We start from the raw sequence: 13,183 nt of genomic DNA, 5'->3' as shown, positions 1-13,183 counted from the left end.
AAATTTATTTTAGGCCATTTCTGCCCCCCCGGGGGACAGATCGGCCTATTATTAGGCTGAACTGCCCCCGGGAGGGGGCAGAACACTCTAGGCGCCAGGGCAATTTTTTTTTTGTGTTTTTTTTTTTTTTTTTTGTTTCTTTTTTTAGAGATGGGGAGCGACCCATCAGGCAAGGGTCGCTCCCCTGGGGGGGCAAATTGTATTTAGACCCATTTCTGCCCCCTGGGGGCAGATTGGGCCAATTTTAGGTCAATCTGCCCCCAAGGGGGCAGAAACCACTAGGCACCCGGGGATTTGTTTTTTGGCGCCAATGTCACGCAGGGGAAGCGACCCCGTAGGCAAGGGTCTCGGCTCCCGCGGGGGGGGGGGAGGTGGGGGGTTGGGGGGGGGCAAAAATTTATTTTAGGCCATTTCTGCCCCCCCGGGGGACAGATCGGCCTATTATTAGGCCGAACTGCCCCCGGGGGGGGGGGGGGGCAGAACACTCTAGGCGCCAGGGCAATTTTTTTTTTTGTGTTTTTTTTTTTTTTGTTGTTTCTTTTTTTAGAGATGGGGAGCGACCCATCAGGCAAGGGTCGCTCCCCTAGGGGGGCAAATTGTATTTAGACCATTTCTGCCCCCCTGGGGGCAGATTGGCCAATTTTAGGTCAATCTGCCCCCAAGGGGGGCAGAAACCACTAGGCACCGGGGGATTTGTTTTTTGGCTCCAATGTCAGCCAGGGGGAGCGACCCCGTAGGCAAGGGTCGCTCCCGGGGGTGGGGGTTGGGGGGGCAAATTTATTTTAGGCCATTTCTGCCCCCCGGGGGACAGATCGGCCTATTATTAGGGGCCGAACTGCCCCCGGGGGGGGGCAGAAGCACTCTAGGCGCCAGGGCAATTTTTTTTTGTGTTTTTTTTTTTTGTTGTTTCTTTTTTTTAGAGATGGGGAGCGACCCATCAGGCAAGGGTTCGCTCCCCTGGGGGGGGCAAATTGTATTTAGACCATTTCTGCCCCCCTGGGGGCAGATTGGCCAATTTTAGGTCAATCTGCCCACAAGGGGGGCAGAAACCACTAGGCACCGGGGGGGATTTGTTTTTTGGCGCCAATGTCACGCAGGTGGGAGCGACCCCGTAGGCAAGGTCGCTCCCGGGGTGGGGGGGTGGGGTGTTGGGGGGGGCAAATTTATTTTAGGCCATTTCTGCCCCCCCGGGGGGGCAGAAACCTCTAGGCGCCAGGGGGAATTTGTCTTTTTTTTCTTTGTTTTTTTTTTTTTAGAGATGGGGGAGCGACCCATCAGGCAAAAGTCGCTCCCCTGGGGGGGGCAAATTGTATTTAGACCATTTTCTGCCCCCCTGGGGGGCAGATTGGCCAATTTTAGGTCAATCTGCCCCCAAGGGGGCAGAAGAACCACTAGGCACCGGGGATTTGTTTTTTGGCGCCAATGTCACGCAGGGGGGAGCGACCCCGTAGGCAAGGGTCGCTCCCGGGGGGGGGGAGTTGGGGGGGGCAAATTTATTTTAGGCCATTTCTGCCCCCCCCGGGGGACAGATCGCCTATTATTAGGCTGAACTGCCCCCGGGGGGGGGGGCAGAACACTCTAGGCGCCAGGGCAATTTTTTTTTTGTGTGTTTTTTTTTTTTGTTGTTTCTTTTTTTAGAGATGGGGAGCGACCCATCAGGCAAGGGTCGCTCCCCTGGGGGGGCAAATTGTATTTAGACCATTTCTGCCCCCCTGGGGGCAGATTGGCCAATTTTAGGTCAATCTGCCCCCAAGGGGGGCAGAAACCACTAGGCACCGGGGATTTGTTTTTTTGGCGCCAATGTCACGCAGGGGGAGCGACCCCGTAGGCAAGGGTCGCTCCCGGGGGGGGGGGGTTGGGGGGGGCAAATTTATTTTAGGCCATTTCTGCCCCCCCGGGGGACAGATCGGCCTATTATTAGGCTGAACTGCCCCCGGGAGGGGGCAGAACACTCTAGGCGCCAGGGCAATTTTTTTTTTGTGTTTTTTTTTTTTGTTGTTTCTTTTTTTAGAGATGGGGGAGCGACCCATCAGGCAAGGGTCGCTCCCCTGGGGGGGCAAATTGTATTTAGACCATTTCTGCCCCCCTGGGGGCAGATTGGCCAATTTTAGGTCAATCTGCCCCCAAGGGGGCAGAAACCACTAGGCACCGGGGGATTTGTTTTTTGGCGCCAATGTCACGCAGGGGAAGCGACCCCGTAGGGCAAGGGTCGCTCCCGGGGGGGGGGGAGGTGGGGGTTGGGGGGGCAAATTTATTTTAGGCCATTTCTGCCCCCCCGGGGGACAGATCGGCCTATTATTAGGGCCGAACTGCCCCCGGGGGGGGGGGGGGGGGCAGAACACTCTAGGCGCCAGGGCAATTTTTTTTTTTGTGTTTTTTTTTTTTGTTGTTTCTTTTTTTAGAGATGGGGAGCGACCCATCAGGCAAGGGTCGCTCCCCTAGGGGGGCAAATTGTATTTAGACCATTTCTGCCCCCCTGGGGGCAGATTGGCCAATTTTAGGTCAATCTGCCCCCAAGGGGGGCAGAAACCACTAGGCACCGGGGATTTGTTTTTTGGCTCCAATGTCACGCAGGGGGGAGCGGGACCCCGTAGGCAAGGGTCGCTCCCGGGGGTGGGGGTTGGGGGGGGCAAATTATTTTAGGCCATTTCTGCCCCCCCGGGGGACAGATCGGCCTATTATTAGGCCGAACTGCCCCCGGGGGGGGGGCAGAACACTCTAGGCGCCAGGGCAATTTTTTTTTGTGTTTTTTTTTTTTTGTTGTTTCTTTTTTTAGAGATGGGGAGCGACCCATCAGGCAAGGGTCGCTCCCCTGGGGGGGGCAAATTGTATTTAGACCATTTCTGCCCCCCTGGGGGCAGATTGGCCAATTTTAGGTCAATCTGCCCACAAGGGGGCAGAAACCACTAGGCACCGGGGATTTGTTTTTTGGCGCCAATGTCACGCAGGTGGAGCGACCCCGTAGGCAAGGGTCGCTCCCGGGGTGGGGGGGTGGGTGTTGGGGGGGGCAAATTTATTTTAGGCCATTTCTGCCCCCCCGGGGGGCAAGAAACCTCTAGGCGCCAGGGGAATTTGTCTTTTTTTTCTTTGTTTTTTTTTTTTTAGAGATGGGGAGCGACCCATCAGGCAAAAGTCGCTCCCCTGGGGGGGCAAATTGTATTTAGACCCATTTCTGCCCCCCTGGGGCAGATTGGCCAATTTTAGGTCAATCTGCCCCCAAGGGGGCAGAAACCACTAGGCACCGGGGATTTGTTTTTTGGCGCCAATGTCACGCAGGTGGAGCGACCCCGTAGGCAAGGGTCGCTCCCGGGGGGGGGGTGGGTGTTGGGGGGGCAAATTTATTTTAGGCCATTTCTGCCCCCCCGGGGGGCAGAAACCCTCTAGGCGCCAGGGGGAATTTTTCTTTTTTTTCTTTGTTTTTTTTTTTTTAGAGATGGGGAGCGACCCATCAGGCAAAAGTCGCTCCCCTGGGGGACAAATTGTATTTAGGCCATTTCTGCCCCCCTTGGGGGCAGATTGGCTAAGTTTTAGGTCACACCTGCCCCAAGGGGGCAGAAACCACTAGGCACCGGGGGATTTGTTTTTTGGCGCCAATGTCACGCAGGGGGGAGCGACCCCGTAGGCAAGGGTCGCTCCCGGGGGGGGGTGGGTGTTGGGGGGGCAAATTTATTTTAGGCCATTTCTGCCCCCCCGGGGGGCAGGAAGACCTCTAGGCGCCAGGGGAATTTTTCTTTTTTTTCTTTTTTTTTTTCTTTGTTTTTTTTTTTTAGAGATGGGGAGCGACCCCATCAGGCAAAAGTCGCTTGCCTGGGGGACAAATTGTATTTAGGCCATTTCTGCCCCCCCTTGGGGGCAGATTGGCTAAGTTTAGGTCAACCTGCCCCCAAAGGGGCAGAAACCACTAGGCACCGGGGGATTTGTTTTTTGGTGCCAATGTCACGCAGGGGGAGCGACCCCGTAGGCAGGGTCGCTCCCGGCGGGGGGAGGGGGGGTGGGGGTTGGGGGGGGCAAATTTGTTTTAGGGCATTTCTGCCCCCCCCCCCCCCCATGGGGCCGCTGAGCTACAGGCCAAACACCACAGGTAGGTACCTTGCAAAAAACACCTCTGTTTTCTGTGAAAAAATATGTTGTGTCCACGTTGTGTTTTGGGCCATTTCCTTTTGTGGGCGCTAGGCCTACCCACAGAAGTGATGTACCATTTTTATCGAGAGACTTAGGGGAACGCTGGGTGGAAGGAAATTTGTGGCTCCTCTCAGATTCCAGAACTTTCTGTCACCGAAATGAGAGGAAAAAAGTGTTTTTTTGGGCCAAATTTTGATGTTTGCAAAAGGATTCTGGGTAACATAACTGGTCAGAGCCCCGCAAGTCACCCCATCTTGGATTCCCCTGGGTTTCTAGTTTTCAAAAATGCACTGGTTTGCTAGGTTTCCTCAGGTGTCGGGCTGAGCTACAGGCCAAAATCCACAGGTAGGCACTGCTTTTTATAAAAAAATGTGATGTGTCCACGTTGTGTTTTGGGCCCTTTCCTTTCGTGGGTGGGCGCTAGTCCTACCCACACAAGTGAGGTATCATTTTTATCGGGGAGACTTGGGGGAACGCTGGGGTAGAAGGAAATTTGTGGCTCCTCTCAGATTCCAGAACTTTCTGCCACAGAAATGTGAGTAACATGTGTATTTTTAGCCAAATTTTGAGGTTTGCAAAGGATTCTGGGTAACAGAACCTGGTCCGAGCCCCGCAAGTCACCCCTCCTTGGATTCCCCTAGGTGTCTAGTTTTCAGAAATGCACAGGTTTGGTAGGTTTCCCTAGGTGCCGGCTGAGCTAGAGGCCAAAATCTACAGTAGGCACTTCGCAAAAAACACCTCTGTTTTTTTCCAAAATTTAGGATGTGTCCACGTTGCGCTTTGGGGTGTTTCCTGTCGCCGGCGCTAGGCCTACCCACGCAAGTGAGGTATCATTTTTATCGGGAGACTTGGGGGGGAACGCTGGGTGGAAGGAAATTTGTAGCTCCTCTCAGATTCCAGAACTTTCTGCCACAGAAATGTGAGGGACATGTGTTTTTTTAGCCAAATTTTGAGGTTTGCAAAGGATTCTGGGTAACAGAACCTGGACCGAGCCACACAAGTCACCCCTCCTTGGATTCCCCTAGGTCTCTAGTTTTCAGAAATGTACAGGTTTGGTAGGTTTCCTAGGTGGCGGCTGAGCTAGAGGCCAAAATCTCCAGGTAGTCACTTTGCTAAAAACAGCTCTGTTTTCTGTGATGTGTCCACGTTGTGTTTTGGGGCATATCCTGTTGCGGGGCGCTAGGCCTACCCACACAAGTGAGGTATCATTTTTATCGGGAGACGTGGGGGAACGCTGGGTGGAAGGAAATTTGTGGCTCCTCTCAGATTCCAGAACTTTCTGCCACAGAAATGTGAGGAACATGTGTTTTTTTAGCAAATTTTGAGGGTTTGCAAAGGATTCTGGGTAACAGAACCTGGTCGAGCCCCGCAAGTCACCCCTCCTTGGATTCCCCTAGGTCTCTAGTTTTCAGAAATGCACAGGTTTGGTAGGTTTCCCTAGGTGCCGGCTGAGCTAGAGGCCAAACTCTACAGGTAGGCACTTCGCAAAAAACACCTCTGTTTTTTTCCAAAATTTAGGATGTGTCCACGTTGCGCTTTGGGGTGTTTCCTGTCGCCGGCGCTAGGCCCTACCCACGCAAGTTGGGAGGTAATCATTTTTATCGGGAGACTTGGGGGAACGCTGGGTGGAAGGAAATTTGTACGTCCTCTCAGATTCCAGAACTTTCTGCCACAGAAATGTGAGGGACATGTGTTTTTTTTAGCCAAATTTTGAGGTTTGCAAAGGATCTGGGTAACAGAACCTGGTCCGAGCCACACAAGTCACCCCTCCTTGGATTCCCCTAGGTCTCTAGTTTTCAGAAATGTACAGGTTTGGTGGGTTTCCCTAGGTGGCGGCTGAGCTAGAGGCCAAAATCTCCAGGTAGTCACTTTGCTAAAAACAGCTCTGTTTTCTGTGATGTGTCCACGTTGTGTTTTGGGGCATATCCTGTCGCGGGCGCTAGGCCTACCCACACAAGTGAGGTATCATTTTGATCGGGAGACGTGGGGGGGAACGCTGGTGGGTGGAAGGAAATTTGTGGCTCCTCTCAGATTCCAGAACTTTCTGCCACAGAAATGTGAGGAACATGTGTTTTTTTTAGCCAAATTTTGAGATTTGCAAAGGATTCTGGGTAACAGAACCTGGTCCGAGCCCGCAAGTCACCCCTCTTTGGATTCCCCTAGGTCTCTAGTTTTCAGAAATGCACAGGTTTGGTAGGTTTCCCTAGGTGGCGGGCTGAGCTAGAGGCCAAAATCTACAGGTAGTCACTTTGCTAAAAACAGCTCTGTTTTCTGTGATATGTCCACGTTGTGTTTTGGGGCATATCCTGTCGCGGGGCGCTAGGCCTACCCACACAAGTGAGGTATCATTTTTATCGGGAGACGTGGGGGGAACGCTGGGTGGAAGGAAATTTGTGGCTCCTCTCAGATTCCAGAACTTTTCTGCCACAGAAATGTGAGGAACATGTGTTTTTTTAGCCAAAATTTTGAGGTTTGCAAAGGGATTCTGGGTAACAGAACCTGGTCCGAGCCCCGCAAGTCACCCCTCCTTGGATTCCCCCTAGGTCTCTAGTTTTCAGAAATGCACAGGTTTGGTAGGTTTCCCTAGGTGGCGGGCTGAGCTAGAGGCCAAAATCTACAGGTAGTCACTTTGCTAAAAACAGGCTCTGTTTTCTGTGATATGTCCACGTTGTGTTTTGGGGCATATCCTGTCGCGGGCGCTAGGCCTACCCACACAAGTGAGGTATCATTTTTATCGGGATACGTGGGGGAACGCTGGGTGGAAGGAAATTTGTGGCTCCTCTCAGATTCCAGAACTTTCTGCCACAGAAATGTGAGGAACATGTGTTTTTTTAGCCAAATTTTGAGATTTGCAAAGGATTCTGGGTAACAGAACCTGGTCCGAGCCCCGCAAGTCACCCCCTCCTTGGATTTCCCTAGGTCTCTAGTTTTCAGAAATGCACAGGTTTGGTAGGTTTCCCTAGGTGGCGGCTGAGCTAGAGGCCAAATCTACAGGTAGTCACTTTGCTAAAAAACAGCTCTGTTTTCTGTGATATGTCCACGTTGTGTTTGGGGGCATATCCTGTCGCGGGCGCTAGGCCTACCCACACAAGTGAGGTATCATTTTTATCGGGAGACGTGCGGGAACGCAGGGGTGGAAGGAAATTTGTGGCTCCTCTCAGATTCCAGAACTTTCTGCCACAGAAATGTGAGGAACATGTGTTTTTTTTAGCCCAAATTTTTGAGGTTTGCAAAGGATTCTGGGTAACAGAACCTGGTCCGAGCCCCGCAAGTCACCCCTCCTTGGATTCCCCTAGGTCTCTAGTTTTCAGAAATGCACAGGTTTGGTAGGTTTCCCTAGGTGCCGGCTGAGCTAGAGGCCAAACTCTACAGGTAGGCACTTCGCAAAAAACACCTCTGTTTTTTTCCAAAATTTAGGATGTGTCCACGTTGCGCTTTGGGGTGTTTCCTGTCGCCGGCGCTAGGCCTACCCACGCAAGTGAGGTATCATTTTTATCGGGAGACTTGGGGGAACGCTGGGTGGAAGGAAATTTGTAGCTCCTCTCAGATTCCAGAACTTTCTGCCACAGAAATGTGAGGGACATGTGTTTTTTTTAGCCAAATTTTGAGGTTTGCAAAGGATTCTGGGTAACAGAACCTGGTCCGAGCCACACAAGTCACCCCTCCTTGGATTCCCCTAGGTCTCTAGTTTTCAGAAATGTACAGGTTTGGTGGGGTTTCCCTAGGTGGCGGCTGAGCTAGAGGCCAAAATCTCCAGGTAGTCACTTTGCTAAAAACAGCTCTGTTTTCTGTGATGTGTCCACGTTGTGTTTTGGGGCATATCCTGTCACAGGCGCTAGGCCTACCCACACAAGTGAGGTATCATTTTGATCGGGAGACGTGGGGGGGGGGAACGCTGGGGTGGAAGGAAATTTGTGGCTCCTCTCAGATTCCAGAACTTTCTGCCACAGAAATGTGAGGAACATGTGTTTTTTTTAGCCAAATTTTGAGGTTTGCAAAGGATTCTGGGTAACAGAACCTGGTCCGAGCCCCCGCAAGTCACCCCTCCTTGGATTCCCCTAGGTCTCTAGTTTTCAGAAATGCACAGGTTTGGTAGGTTTCCCTAGGTGCCGGCTGAGCTAGAGGCCAAACTCTACAGGTAGGCACTTCGCAAAAAACACCTCTGTTTTTTTTCCAAAATTTAGGATGTGTCCACGTTGCGCTTTGGGGTGTTTCCTGTCGCCGGCGCTAGGCCTACCCACGCAAGTGAGGTATCATTTTTATCGGGGAGACTTGGGGGGGGAACGCTGGGTGGAAGGAAATTTGTAGCTCCTCTCAGATTCCAGAACTTTCTGCCACAGAATGTGAGGGACATGTGTTTTTTTAGCCAAATTTTGAGGTTTGCAAAGGATTCTGGGTAACAGAACCTGGTCCGAGCCACACAAGTCACCCCTCCTTGGATTCCCTAGGTCTCTAGTTTTCAGAAATGTACAGGTTTGGTGGGTTTCCCTAGGTGGCGGCTGAGCTAGAGGCCAAAATCTCCAGGTAGTCACTTTGCTAAAAACAGCTCTGTTTTCTGTGATGTGTCCACGTTGTGTTTTGGGGCATATCCTGTCACAGGCCGCTAGGCCTACCCACACAAGTGAGGTATCATTTTGATCGGGAGACGTGGGGGGGAACGCTGGGTGGAAGGAAATTTGTGGCTCCTCTCAGATTCCAGAACTTTCTGCCACAGAAATGTGAGGAACATGTGTTTTTTTAGCCAAATTTTGAGGTTTGCAAAGGATTCTGGGTAACAGAACCTGGTCCGAGCCCCGCAAGTCACCCCTCCTTGGATTCCCCTAGGTCTCTAGTTTTCAGAAATGCACAGGTTTGGTAGGTTTCCCTAGGTGGGCGGCTGAGCTAGAGGCCAAAATCTACAGGTAGTCACTTTGCTAAAAACAGCTCTGTTTTCTGTGATATGTCCACGTTGTGTTTTGGGGCATATCCTGTCGCGGGCGCTAGGCCTACCCACACAAGTGAGGTATCATTTTTATCGGGATACGTGGGGGGAACGCTGGGTGGAAGGAAATTTGTGGCTCCTCTCAGATTCCAGAACTTTCTGCCACAGAAATGTGAGGAACATGTGTTTTTTTAGCCAAATTTTGAGATTTGCAAAGGATTCTGGGTAACAGAACTGGTCCGAGCCCCGCAAGTCACCCCTCCTTGGATTCCCCTAGGTCTCTAGTTTTCAGAAATGCACAGGTTTGGGTAGGTTTCCCTAGGTGGCGGCTGAGCTAGAGGCCAAAATCTACAGGTAGTCACTTTGCTAAAAACAGCTCTGTTTTCTGTGATATGTCCACGTTGTGTTTGGGGGCATATCCTGTCGCGGGGCGCTAGGCCTACCCACACAAAGTGAGTATCATTTTTATCGGGAGACGTGCGGGAACGCAGGGTGGAAGGAAATTTGTGGCTCCTCTCAGATTCCAGAACTTTCTGCCACAGAAAATGTGAGGAACATGTGTTTTTTTTAGCCAAATTTTGAGGTTTGCAAAGGATTCTGGGTAACAGAACCTGGTCCGAGCCCCGCAAGTCACCCCTCCTTGGATTCCCCTAGGTCTCTAGTTTTCAGAAATGCACAGGTTTGGTAGGTTTCCCTAGGTGCCGGCTGAGCTAGAGGCCAAACTCTACAGGTAGGCACTTCGCAAAAACACCTCTGTTTTTTTTCCAAAATTTAGGATGTGTCCACGTTGCGCTTTGGGGTGTTTCCTGTCGCCGGCGCTAGGCCTACCCACGCAAGTGAGGTATCATTTTTATCGGGGGAGACTTGGGGGGAACGCTGGGGGTGGAAGGAAAATTTGTAGCTCCTCTCAGATTCAGAACTTTCTGCCACAGAAATGTGAGGGACATGTGTTTTTTTAGCCAAATTTTGAGGTTTGCAAAGGATTCTGGGTAACAGAACCTGGTCCGAGCCACACAAGTCACCCCTCCTTGGATTCCCCTAGGTCTCTAGTTTCAGAAATGTACAGGTTTGGTGGGTTTCCCTAGGTGGCGGCTGAGCTAGAGGCCAAAATCTCCAGGTAGTCACTTTGCTAAAAACAGCTCTGTTTTCTGTGATGTGTCCACGTTGTGTTTTGGGGCATATCCTGTCGCGGGGCGCTAGGCCCTACCCACACAAGTGAGGTATCATTTTGATCGGGAGACGTGGGGGAACGCTGGGTGGAAGGAAATTTGTGGCTCCTCTCAGATTCCAGAACTTTCTGCCACAGAAATGTGAGGAACATGTGTTTTTTTTAGCCAAATTTTGAGATTTGCAAAGGATTCTGGGTAACAGAACCTGGTCCGAGCCCCGCAAGTCACCCCTCTTTGGATTCCCCTAGGTCTCTAGTTTTCAGAAATGCACAGGTTTGGTAGGTTTCCCTAGGTGGCGGCTGAGCTAGAGGCCAAAATCTACAGGTAGTCACTTTGCTAAAAACAGCTCTGTTTTCTGTGATATGTCCACGTTGTGTTTTGGGGCATATCCTGTCGCGGGCGCTAGGCCTACCCACACAAGTGAGGTATCATTTTTTATCGGGAGACGTGGGGGGGGAACGCTGGGTGGAAGGAAATTTGTGGCTCCTCTCAGATTCCAGAACTTTCTGCCACAGAAATGTGAGGAACATGTGTTTTTTTTAGCCAAATTTTGAGGTTTGCAAAGGATTCTGGGTAACAGGAACCTGGTCCGAGCCCCGCAAGTCACCCCTCCTTGGATTCCCCTAGGTCTCTAGTTTTCAGAAATGCACAGGTTTGGTAGGTTTCCCTAGGTGGCGGCTGAGCTAGAGGCCAAAATCTACAGGTAGTCACTTTGCTAAAAACAGCTCTGTTTTCTGTGATATGTCCACGTTGTGTTTTGGGGGCATATCCTGTCGCGGTGCGCTAGGCCTACCCCACACAAGTGAGGTATCATTTTTATCGGGAGTACGTGGGGGAACGCTGGGTGGAAGGAAATTTGTGGCTCCTCTCAGATTCCAGAACTTTCTGCCACAGAAATGTGAGGAACAGTGTGTTTTTTTAGCCAAATTTTGAGATTTGCAAAGGATTCTGGGTAACAGAACCTGGTCCCGAGCCCCGCAAGTCACCCCTCCTTCGGATTTCCCTAGGTCTCTAGTTTTCAGAAATGCACAGGTTTGGTAGGTTTCCCTAGGTGGCGGCTGAGCTAGAGGCCAAAATCTACAGGTAGTCACTTTGCTAAAAAACAGCTCTGTTTTCTGTGATATGTCCACGTTGTGTTTGGGGGCATATCCTGTCGCGGGGGCGCTAGGCCTACCCACACAAGTGAGGTATCATTTTTATCGGGAGACGTGCGGGGAACGCAGGGGTGGAAGGAAATTTGTGGCTCCTCTCAGATTCCAGAACTTTCTGCCACAGAAATGTGAGGAACATGTGTTTTTTTAGCCAAATTTTGAGGGTTTGCAAAGGATTCTGGGTAACAGAACCTGGTCCGAGCCCCGCAAGTCACCCCTCCTTGGATTCCCCTAGGTCTCTAGTTTTCAGAAATGCACAGTTTGGTAGGTTTCCCTAGGTGCCGGCTGAGCTAGAGGCCAAACTCTACAGGTAGGCACTTCGCAAAAAACACCTCTGTTTTTTTCCAAAATTTAGGATGTGTCCACGTTGCGCTTTGGGGTGTTTCCTGTCGCCGGGCGCTAGGCCTACCCACGCAAGTGAGGTATCATTTTTATCGGGAGACTTGGGGGGAACGCTGGGGGTGGAAGGAAATTTGTAGCTCCTCTCAGATTCCAGAACTTTCTGCCACAGGAAATGTGAGGGACATGTGTTTTTTTAGCCAAATTTTGAGGTTTGCAAAGGATTCTGGGTAACAGAACCTGGTCCGAGCCACACAAGTCACCCCTCTTGGATTCCCCTAGGTCTCTAGTTTTCAGAAATGTACAGGTTTGGTGGGTTTTCCCTAGGTGGCGGCTGAGCTAGAGGCCAAAATCTCCAGGTAGTCACTTTGCTAAAAACAGCTCTGTTTTCTGTGATGTGTCCACGTTGTGTTTTGGGGGCATATCCTGTCACAGGCGCTAGGCCTACCCACACAAGTGAGGTATCATTTTGATCGGGAGACGTGGGGGGAACGCTGGGTGGAAGGAAATTTGTGGCTCCTCTCAGATTCCAGAACTTTCTGCCACAGAAATGTGAGGAACATGTGTTTTTTTAGCCAAATTTTGAGGTTTGCAAAGGATTCTGGGTAACAGAACCTGGTCCGAGCCCCGCAAGTCACCCCTCCCTTGGATTCCCCTAGGTCTCTAGTTTTCAGAAATGCACAGGTTTGGGTAGGTTTCCCTAGGTGGCGGGCTCGAGCTAGAGGCCAAAATCTACAGGTAGTCACTTTGCTAAAAACAGCTCTGTTTTCTGTGATATGTCCACGTTGTGTTTTGGGGGCATATCCTGTCGCGGGCGCTAGGCCTACCCCACACAAGTGAGGTATCATTTTTATCGGGATACGATGGGGGGAACGCTGGGTGGAAGGAAATTTGTGGCTCCTCTCAGATTCCAGAACTTTCTGCCACAGAAATGTGAGGGAACATGTGTTTTTTTAGCCAAATTTTGAGATTTGCAAAGGATTCTGGGTAACAGAACCTGGTCCGAGCCCCGCAAGTCACCCCTCCTTGGATTCCCCTAGGTCTCTAGTTTTCAGAAATGCACAGGTTTGGTAGGTTTCCCTAGGTGGCGGCTGAGCTAGAGGCCAAAATCTACAGGTAGTCACTTTGCTAAAAACAGCTCTGTTTTCTGTGATATGTCCACGTTGTGTTTGGGGGCATATCCTGTCGCGGGCGCTAGGCCTACCCACACAAGTGAGGTATCATTTTTATCGGGAGACGTGCGGGAACGCAGGGTGGAAGGAAATTTGTGGCTCCTCTCAGATTCCAGAACTTTCTGCCACAGAAATGTGAGGAACATGTGTTTTTTTAGCCAAAAACAAAAAAAAAAAAATAAAAAAAAAATTAAATTAAAAATAAAAAAAAAAAAAAAAAAAAAAAAAAAAAACAAAAATAAAAAAAAAAAAAAAAAAAAAAAAAAAAAAAATAAAAAAAAAAAAACTAAAATTAAAATAAAAAAAATT

Source organism: Pleurodeles waltl, chromosome 7 (assembly GCF_031143425.1).
Source record: "Pleurodeles waltl isolate 20211129_DDA chromosome 7, aPleWal1.hap1.20221129, whole genome shotgun sequence".
Taxonomy (NCBI): domain Eukaryota; kingdom Metazoa; phylum Chordata; class Amphibia; order Caudata; family Salamandridae; genus Pleurodeles; species Pleurodeles waltl.
This window is presented reverse-complemented; position numbering follows the sequence as displayed.